The sequence below is a fragment of the Cucurbita moschata genome, unplaced genomic scaffold (genome assembly GCF_002738365.1).
Source record: "Cucurbita moschata cultivar Rifu unplaced genomic scaffold, Cmos_1.0 Cmo_Scf00118, whole genome shotgun sequence".
NCBI classification, from domain to species: Eukaryota; Viridiplantae; Streptophyta; class Magnoliopsida; order Cucurbitales; family Cucurbitaceae; genus Cucurbita; species Cucurbita moschata.
The window spans coordinates 55,276-65,858 of NW_019268634.1; the positions used below are offsets into that span (position 1 = coordinate 55,276).

General features: G+C 37.4%; 1 non-coding gene across 1 annotated transcript; it reads right to left on the bottom strand.

Moving 5' to 3' along the window:
• Positions 1-3,851: 3,851 nt before the first annotated feature.
• TRNAA-UGC lies at positions 3,852-3,924 on the bottom strand. Its single transcript has one exon. It is a non-coding gene; the product is annotated as a tRNA-Ala (tRNA).
• Positions 3,925-10,583: the final 6,659 nt, after the last annotated feature.

Below are 10,583 nucleotides of genomic sequence, written 5' to 3' on the forward strand. Positions count from 1 at the left end.
AAACTCACTCGGGTGCACATCTAAACCATGATGGCGTTCAACAAGAGAGACCTCAAAAATAGCCGGATTATCGCATTAACCATTTGAATCACCTCAACCCCACTTGTTGAAATTGAAACAAATATCTATAACATAACACTAACATAGGTACAATGTTCATAAAAGTCTTTTTAATCTAAGATACTATTGAACTTGACCATTACAGTGCCCTCAAAATGAGGTAAAGTTTAAATATAATTGGTGACAAAAGATGAAACTATAAAATAGAAAGAAATAAGAAAATAATATTCAATTTCAGAGAATCAAACCAGAATCTCCTAGGTGAAAGCCAAATATCCAAACCGTTGGACAACAATGAATTTTTGGTGTAGTTGTCCTAAAGACCTTTGTCTAATCCCTGAAGAGTTTTACTATGATGTTTTGGGTAATGTCTAACTCTTCGTCACGTCCTTTCATGTGTGTGATACAGTTCTCAAAGTTACCGCGATGTTTTGAGCTGTTCGATCGTGTGGCTCTTTCTTCAAAAGGGTCAACATCAAACGTCAGGTCTTTGATTGGCAACTCATCCAGACGAGCGTCGATTGCATCGATTCCAACAACAATCTTCCCATGAGTTTATGGTGCATGACCCATTTTTTATGCCATTCACCTTCGAGTGCTACCATAGTTTTGCATCGTCCATGAGATGCATTGCGACCAACGTAACTCTTAGGTCCTATGAGCAAGTTCCAATAACCTTCAAGTATTGTTCTACGTCAAAAATAAAGCTTTTTAATTCCTTAGCATCCCGGTTTCCCTTTAAGGGGTTGTATTTTCCTCTGCAGTATTTTCATCTGCCGCTTCTATATCATTATTTTCATCTGTCGCTTCTATATCATAGAGTCTGTAAGCTTTTGACTCTTCACTAACTACCAGCACAACATAACTCAAACTCTTATCATCTAGCTTAGTTCTCTGAGATGCCTCCTCTTTTTGTCTCTAAATCAACTCGAGCTCACAATATCGTTTTTCTTCCTTTCGCTGTAGCTCCAGAACTAATCGTCGTTGTGCTTTTTCTACCCTTCTTCTTTTCTTTTCTAGCATTTTATCTAGCTCTTCTCTCTCTTTTCGTGCTTGTTCTTCTTTTTGTCTTGTAGCAGTAAAAGCGGCTTCTTTCTCTTTCTCAAGCTGCACATCAACATCAACAAACAACTTCGTGCGACCTTCCTCTATTCTCCTCTGTATTTCTAATTTAGTCTCTTCAGAGTTTAGTCTTTCTCCAACCTTCTTCTGAATTAGTTTTTCCATCCTCCTAACTGCATCTTCTTCTGAATTAGTTCTTTCATCCTCCTAGCTGCATCTTCTTCTAACTTCTTCAACTTTGCTTCACGCCTTTTCTTCTCTTCTTCCTCTTTCTTAAGCTTCTCTATGGAATGATTCCGATCAGTGGATGCACAACTAGGACTGAAACTGAACAATTTGGGGAAAGGAGATAACGAGGAAGACCTACTTCTGCATTGGCGGCTGAGGAAACTTGAACGGCTGCTTCTCTTGGAATGGGTAATGGAATGATAGGGGGAAGGACTTGGGTCCCTTCTGCTTCTCTGACTATGGCGATAGGAATTGGAGCGGTGAGTGTATGACAGAGACCTTGAACCACTTCTCCCCATAAGTTTCAATTGAGTTTGAGTGGCTGCTACAGGCTGAGATATAGCATGCAATACGAATATTCGATTCAAAGACATCTTTGTCTCCATGATTAAGCCTCTCTCAGGATGAAACACCTTGCATGTTCCATTTTGAAACAAAAAGGTAACCCCCTTTGCTTGCAATTTACCACTACTCAACAAATTGTTCTTCAGGTCTAGCACATAGAACACTCCTATGATTATCATTATGATTCCATTCACTTCCAGTCGTACATTACCCTTTCCGGTTACAACCATGCTTGAGATTCCCATTGAAAATGTCCTAGCTTGTGACAGTTATAGCACTCCACTATGGCCTTGTTGAAGGTTTGTCTGCCTCGTCCCCTTCCTCTGCCACTAAAGCTTCCACGACCTTGACTCCTTCCTCCATCAGACTGCACAACTGTACTCTCCATCGACATACTTTTATTATGACACACTTAGAAGACTGCTGCTTCTAGTTTTAACTAGTTTAGGGCATGGCTTTGATACCAAATTTGTAGGAACAGAAAAAGAAAATTGGAAACATCAGAAGAATTGGGAGAAATCTCTCATCCAATTGAAGAATGACTAAATCAAATCTAATTCAAATAACTAGATCAAATCTAATCCAAATAACTCAATAAAATCTAATCCTAACAGTTACCATATCTATTTGGTATCATATTTATGTCTCGTATCTATATCTCATTTTTATTTTTTAACTCTGAAATATTTTACTTTTATAAATAGATATCTTCACGAAAATAAGTTTAATTTATGTTGAGATGGAGAATGAAAATTGACACTTAAAGGACGTTGATACTTGGGACTTTGATTCCTCTTAGTGTGAAGCTTGCATCTTGCAACTACTTGGGTAGAGAATGTGTTTCACTTAAAATTCACTCAAGAGAAAATAATCAAATAACGAACCATATTTGAGAGAGGACTTTGTTGTAAGATTCGACCCTATCAATTTGAATAGTGTTCTCCAACTAAAAATATTGAACTCTAAAGTATTCACGAGCAAAGTAAGTTTGTTGAAACTATCTATAAAAGTGTTCCAAAGTGAGTCGTGGAGAAGATTTGCCTTAAAATCTAGTTCCAATTAAGGATGTCAATGATGAAGAAGTGCAAGCTGTTGGAAGGTTTGCCGTGGAAAATTTCAGAGGTGGTAGATATAATTTAATCTACAAGCGTGTGGTGGTCTTTTCAGTCCCATATAGGCTTTGACCCAAAATTTTATATTATTGTGATAGAAGCTATAAATGACAACAATATTCATTTGTCAGATATTGCAATTGTGAAGAAGTTCCGTCATATGCATGGGACGGTACCGCCATCCAATAAGCTCTTATCATTTGGAGGAATCTTTTAAGGAATTCATCAAATTCCCCCTCCACAAGTAGTATAAACTACTATCTCTTTTAAAGAATTTATCAAATTCCCTCTCCACTACCAGTAGTATGAGCTCTTATCTCTTTTAAGGAATTCATCAAATTCCCTTTCCACTACAAGTAGTATAAGCTCAATTCTCTTTCCACGAGTAGTATAAGCTCTTATCTCTTTTAAGGAATTCATCAAATTCCTCATCAAATTTCCTTTACAATAAGTCCTCTCTCTATGTGCTTGTGGGACATTATTTAGCCATAATGATATAATAATCCCTTTATAAGTATCTTTTCTTTTTCTCTCGTACCCACCTTATACATAACATGTTAAATTAATTCATACTTAAAAAAATAATTTCTCCATAATCCTTTTATAAGTATCTTTTCTTTTTCTCTCGTACCCACCTTATACATAACATGTTAAATTAATTCATACTTAAAAAAATAATTTCTCCATAATCCTTTTATAAGTATCTTTTCTTTTTCTCTTAAAAAAATAATTTCTCCATAATCCTTTTATAAGTATCTTTTCTTTTTCTCTCGTACCCACCTTATACATAACATGTTAAATTAATTCATACTTAAAAAAATAACTTCTCCCTTTTGGAGATGCAGGGTATCAATCCCCGTACCTCTCACATGCTAAGCGAGCGCTCTACCATCTGAGCTACATCCCCACAAGTTTTGCATCACAAAACCCTAAATTTCCCGTCATCAATAATAGTGAAAATGAAGAAATATTGCTACCCAACATGTCATGAATAGGGAAAAATTGAAAAGAAATAATATATTAAATAATAGATAGTCTTATTTTTGGAGATGCGGGGTATCGATCCCCGTACCTCTCGCATGCAAAGCGAGCGCTCTACCATCTGAGCTACATCCCCATGATTTTTACATCATAAAACCCTAAATGTCCCATCATTAATAATAGTGAAAATAAAAAAATATCAAAATATTAATAACAAATAGTTTGGTTTGGTGATGCGGGGCATCGATAATTGTGAAAATGAACAAAAATAATAACAAATTAAATACTTTCTTTTGGAGAGGCGGGTTATCAATCCCCGTACAACTCGCATGCAAAGCAAGCGCTCTACCATCTAAGCTATATCTCTACAATTTTTACGGCACGAAACCCTAAGCGTCTCGTCATGAATAATAGTGAAAATGAAAAAATATCACTACTCATTATGTCATAAATAAGGAAATATTAACTGAAATAAAATAGTAATAACGAATAGTTTCTTTTGGAGATGCGAGGTATCGATCCCCGTATCTCTCCCATGCTACATTCCCACTCCCATGCTACATTCGAAAATGAAAAACTATCCCCGCTCATTATGTCGTAAATAAGGAAACATTTAAAAGAACTAATATACTTAGTAATGGTTTCCTTTATTGATGCATGGTATCGATCCCAATACTTCTCACATGGGATTCAAACGCTCAACCATCTAAGCTATATCCTCAAGATTCTTACATCACAAAATCCTAAACATCTCGTCATCAACAATAGTGAAAATAAAAAAATAACGCTATTCATTATGTCATAAATAAGGAAAAATTGAATAGAAATAAAATAGTAATAACGAATAGTTTCTTTTGGAGGTATGGGGAATATCCCCTTACCTCTCTCGCGTGCTAAATGAGCTCTACCATCTAAGCTAGATCCCCACAATTGTTGCATCATAAAACCCTAAATTTCCCATCATAAGCTACATGACCACAATTCTTGCATCATAAAACCCTAAATTTCCAATCATAAGCTACATCCCCACAATTGTTGCATCATAAAACCCTCAAATTCCCATCATAAGCTACATCCCCACAATTGTGTATCGATCCCCATACCTCTCGCATGCAAAGCGAGTGCTCTACCATCTAAGCTATATCCCAAAAATTCTTATGTCACAAAGTCCTAAACATCTCGTCATCGGTAATAGTGAAAATGAAAAACTATCCCGGCTCATTATGTCCTAAATAAGAAGAAATTGAAAAAAAAAATATACTTAGTAATCGATTCAATCGGAGATGCAAGGTATTGATCCCCGTACTTTCCACATGGGAAATGAACGCTCTACCATTTGAACTACATCCCTACAATTCTTACATCAAAAAACCCTAAACCGTACTTTCCACATGTAGTAGTTATAAAATGTCCTTGGATGTTAAAGAGTGAACATTAACTATATAAGACAATAGTGGATCAACGTTATAGTGTCTAGATATGGTGAGGAGGAAAAGAGTGGCATGAGATATCTGACTAGCCTTAGGAAAACAGAGAGTTGTCGTTGCACAGTGCGAGACATCTACGGCGTGACAATCCTTGAGCTTCCACTCCTCCGTGGTCATGGTATCTAGCTTCACCCCCAAAATAGGTTCCTGAATATCTTTCTCGTATAGATAATCTTCAATTTGCATCTTCTAGAAACTGATATCGAATTCATCAAACTTTTCAATTCTAGTCTTTGAACTTTCGATCTTCACAGATCGTGGTGAATCTCTCCTCGCTCTGATACTAGTTATTAGAATCACACAACAGCGCACACACTTGATCTAAATGAACACAAAGAACATGATAGAGAAAATGTAAGAAGAAATATTGACTAATAGTTTTGTATTAATGACTTCAGGTATGTAAAGAGAGGATATGGAGAATGAGAAATATACATTTAGGAAGCACTGACTAGTGGGTATACATATGATTTCAGTTTATTATATATAGCTTCACTACATGTAACCGCCTACTATATATAATTATTTAATATATATTTCTCTATCAGATTTTTACTATAAATTGCCAGCCTTCATATCCAACATTTTAGAGCCCAAATAGTCAGGGATTGACATCCTGCTAGAACACAAAGTCATTTACATGTCCCTAGAAAAATGCCTAGTAGTAACGGAGTCTAACCCAACGATCATTCAGACAAACATCCATCAACCAAAAGGGGTGAAAATGATGACGATAGTACAGTTGAGAAAGAATCTTAGCCATGATGAATCTACACTTGCTGCCATTGTTGTATTTGAAAAGGGGGAGCTCAAGTGTGCCAACCTCAACAAAAACTTTATTGCCACTACATGAACACCACGACCCAAAACAAGAAGGTCAGATATTGGGTTTAACCCTACCAAGAGAGATAAATCACAAGATTAGTTTTATGTCACCTACCATAAATAGATGTCATACATCTCAACTTGAGCTAGTTGAATTCTACAAATAGCAAAATGGCATGTTCACAGTGGGGTTTATTTGACCTGCAAAGGCTCTTGTCAGTGATCACTCAAATGCTTGGCAAAGACACCAAGCCAACACTTCTACTGAAGAAGGGAGACAAAAACAAACCACTAAAGCAACACATGTTCACGCAGAAATACCATCCAGACGGATGAAGAGAAGGGTCGACCACGATAATTTCAAAGCAAATAGAGAGTTATGATAAGTTAAGGTCAGATCAACTTTGAGTTCAAAGCAACAAGAACCAAAGACTGGTTCGAAAATTCTATGGACTAGTCAAAGTTGTCCACAAGATTAGGAAGACATCATATAGGATCCAATTGCTCCTATGGATACAGACTAACCCTGTTTCCACGTCAGTAACTTGAAACGTTATTATTCCGACCAAGAAAACATCAAGTAAAAGCAGGTGGTATGACGTCATTCAAAGAATTAAGTGTTTCAAGCGAAGAAAGTAGGAAAGAACCAACAGAGAAGACTTAAAGAGTTAACAAATCGAGAAGTGATTTTCAACAGCTCCTAGTAGGTTGGAAAAGACTCCACAATACTGAGATCAGTTAGAAGCGCGTCGCGAGACCTAAAGTCAGCCTCATCCTACAACGTTGAGTTTATGAAGAGCTGGTTGATAGAGATATGGCCAAGGCGTGTTGCCTGTGGCTACATGTTACATGTCCCAGCTATTCTTGTAAACGATTTGTGGTTCATGGTAGCATGCTCATTCCAAATACATGTTACATGTCCCAGCTATTCTTGTAAACGATTTGTGGTTCATGGTAGCATGCTCATTCCAAACCCATTTTACATGTCCCAGCTATTCTTGTAAACGATTTGTGGTTCATGGTAGCATGCTCATTCCAAACCCATTTTACTTGCTTTCATCTTAGATAGGCCTTTACTATTATTGTTGTGCCAATACGGGGTGTATGATTAGTCCTCAAAATAATATCTACACCCATCAGGACTAAAATGTCCCAAAATGTACTATAGGAGAACGTGACCAGTTGTTGTTTCTTCACTTTTAGCTTATAACATTGCTTTATTTGAAATTATTTTTAATGTATTTCCTCACTCACGTTTTCTAAAATATTTCTTCTAAACGTGATTCGAGCATACACTGCTATTGTTCGTTCAGTCTAAAACGTTTTCTAAAATATTTCTTCTAAACGTGATTCGAGCATACACTGCTATTGTTCGTTCAGTCTAAATTTTGCATGGTTGACTTGTTCTTTGGATTAATTCGAGCATACACTGCTATTGTTCGTTCAGTCTAAATTTTGCATGGTTGACTTGTTCTTTGGATTATAACAAATGTCACATAATCATTGTCGCACTACTGCAAGAGTGCGATTGTGACACTTGAAATCCGTTCAGTTGTGGGCCGCATCTTCTGACTAGTTACGTGAGTTTGGCCTGGAGCATACGTGTAGTTTGAAAAAGAAATGGTTGGATGCGGATTGCGAATAAGGGTTGGGCCACGAAAGGTTTTTTTTTTTACTACATATGGACTTTGGGCTAGTGAGTCTTAAATTTGGGTTCGTTTGAAAAATTTTAGTTCGTTTTTTAGTTCAAACGAACCCAAATTAAACTTACTAGTTCCTTCTTCCTTGCACGACTCACTCCTATTCTCTATTCTGCCTCTTCTTGCTCTCTGAAACTTCTTTAAAGGCTATTGTTCACCATTATTTGGGAGCATCTTCCTTAAAAGAATTGTGACCACAGATGACCTATGTAGAAAATTTGTACCCTCTTTCCTAAAACCTTTAGCAGACAACATACCTAAAACAGATGCGCTGAACAGACTGCACTACACTTCGTCTCACCCCCCCGGAGCATATGGATCCACCCAATCGATGAAGACTCAAACCAAACTCGCCCATCCTTTTTGGCACAGGGACGCGAGAACCAATCCGAGTAATCTACAGTGGGGAGACCCCTTAAAGCAACAAGCGAGAATGGCTAGGTTGATAGCAAGGTTAAAGAAAAGGGGAGTATGAAAAGACGTATCGCATAACCGTCCCTGTAAGCAACTTCACTCTTTCTTGATCTATAATCCGACTTTATGAAAAAAATCAGTCTTTCGGCTAAAAGTATGACTGTTGGGTATGGATAAGCAGGACCTCTTTGTTCGGGGAAAACTGGAGAAGGTGGCTAAGAAAGCTAAGCAGGCAAGTACAAGATGGACAAAATGCACATACAAATTGATTGACATGATCCCTCTCCCTCTCTCTTTGGCTAGTTGGCTAGTTGCACGATAAGCGGGAAAGCATATCAGGTAGGGAAAGAAAGGGTGCTCGATCTCCTGTAAGGCCAACCCTCAACGGCGAGCTCACCAGGCAATGCTATAAGTCCGATAGAAGTTCAAGGTTTCGTCTACTACGGACCAGGAAGCTCTTGGAGGAGTTAACATGAAATGAGAAATACATTCGATTACAACAACTAATAAATAGATAGTGAACCTTTTGGTAGAAACTGAATGATCTCCTGGCTCGGGCAAGAAAAGGAAAAGGTAGTCGTACTCCTACTTTTTTCGTCGGACGATAGAAAAGTTTGAGCTGAAAGATTGAATCACACCTGGTAAGAAAGGCGGGCTTAGCAGGTTTCTCCAAATGTATAAACAAAAAGAGGAAGCAACCGGTCCTAAAGAGGATACCGATACCCATACATTCTCGCATGGAAGAACCTAGCTAAACCGGATCAAGGGTCCTAACTTAGTTCGACTGACCTTCTTTGGCTAGCCCCGGCCCTTGTAACAAGGTCAACCCGTACGTGCTCTTTCCTTTCGTTTAGCGAGATAGCTTACCAGCTCTTTTGACTCATAGCAGCAGTATGAAAAGCGGAATCCTCATCCTGAGTCGAGTCCGCATTGCCATACGAATCGACATCGGCCAGACTAAGAGCTCCTATTTTTTCTTTAATGAAAGCGGATCTAACAGTTTTGATAAAACCAACCTCTTCTAAAGAAGAAGTCGCTCTGCCTTGTTCATCGTGGACATATGCAGCTCCCGCTTTATCTTTGCCTACCGTGAAAAGGAAAGTTCCCTCACAATAGGCCCTCCCAGCTCTCGAACGTCTTTCTATCAATCGAGAGAGGTATAAAATAGTACAACAAACCAACAAGACAAGAATGGACTCATAAGATGGGCGGTCAGGGAAAGGATTTCATTTGTGTTATCCGCCAAGGAAATGATCAAGGAATTCAGATCCTGAATAAAGTACTGTAGGCAAGCGAAGCTTTTGAAAATGAAAGCGTGTAGAACTCATATCCACTTTCTCTTCAATTCGTAAACTTCGGATCTGATCTTTCTTTCCTCTCTGGGTGACTGAGAGACAATTTAGGCCTGGCGTGCATCCCATTCGGTCAACAATAAGGTACAAAGCGGATCTCTACTAGGTTTAGTGCACTTTGGTAAGTTGCGAATGTTGCCGTAATCGAATGTCTTTCTCATTCGGCATTCTCTCTTACCAAGCACTCATACTTTCTCCTTGGCGTTTTGTGCCCGGTTCTGGTTCAGGAAAGGGTTGATCTCTTTCATTGGAGCACATTGATGCCGAAGGAGTCTTCGGAACCGGTGGAGAGGCTATGATGACTTCAAGCTATTCAAATAGCATGACTGATACTACAAAGAAAGGATATCTAAGTCACAAAGTCACACTAGTGGAATAACTTTTTCATAATAATTATCTCGATATATCATATCAAAAGTCTGCTTGATGGGTTAGGCCCATTGATAACTATTTTTTTTTTCTTACAAAATTATGCTTGGTTTTCTTTTAGAGGGGCGTTCCGAGAATTGAACTCAAGACCTCTTGCACCTAATGCAAGAATCATACCACTACACCAAATGCCCTTATAATGGACCATATATTTTGTTTATGGAATGTATCATCATTATTTCATTTATTTTCTTTGTTAATGAAATCCATGAGCAATTATCATTATATCTTTTAAATCTAGACCGTTGTTAAATTATTTACATAGGGTTTACGATAATTACTGTAGAGAGAAGAAAAAAGAATAGAAGTACTGTAAAAAGATAATTACTGTAGAGAGAAGAAAAAAGAATAGAAGTAGTGTAAAAAGAATAAAAGTTATGTTCTAAAAAAGATAATTACTAATAAAAAAGAATAGAAGTAGTGTAAAAAGAAAATTAATATAGAAAGATAATTAATGTAGAGAAGAGAAGAAAAAAGAATAGAAGTAGTGTAAAAAGAATAAAAGTTATGTTCTAAAAAAGATAATTACTAATAAAAAAGAATAGAAGTAGTGTAAAAAGAAAATTAATATAGAAAGATAATTAATGT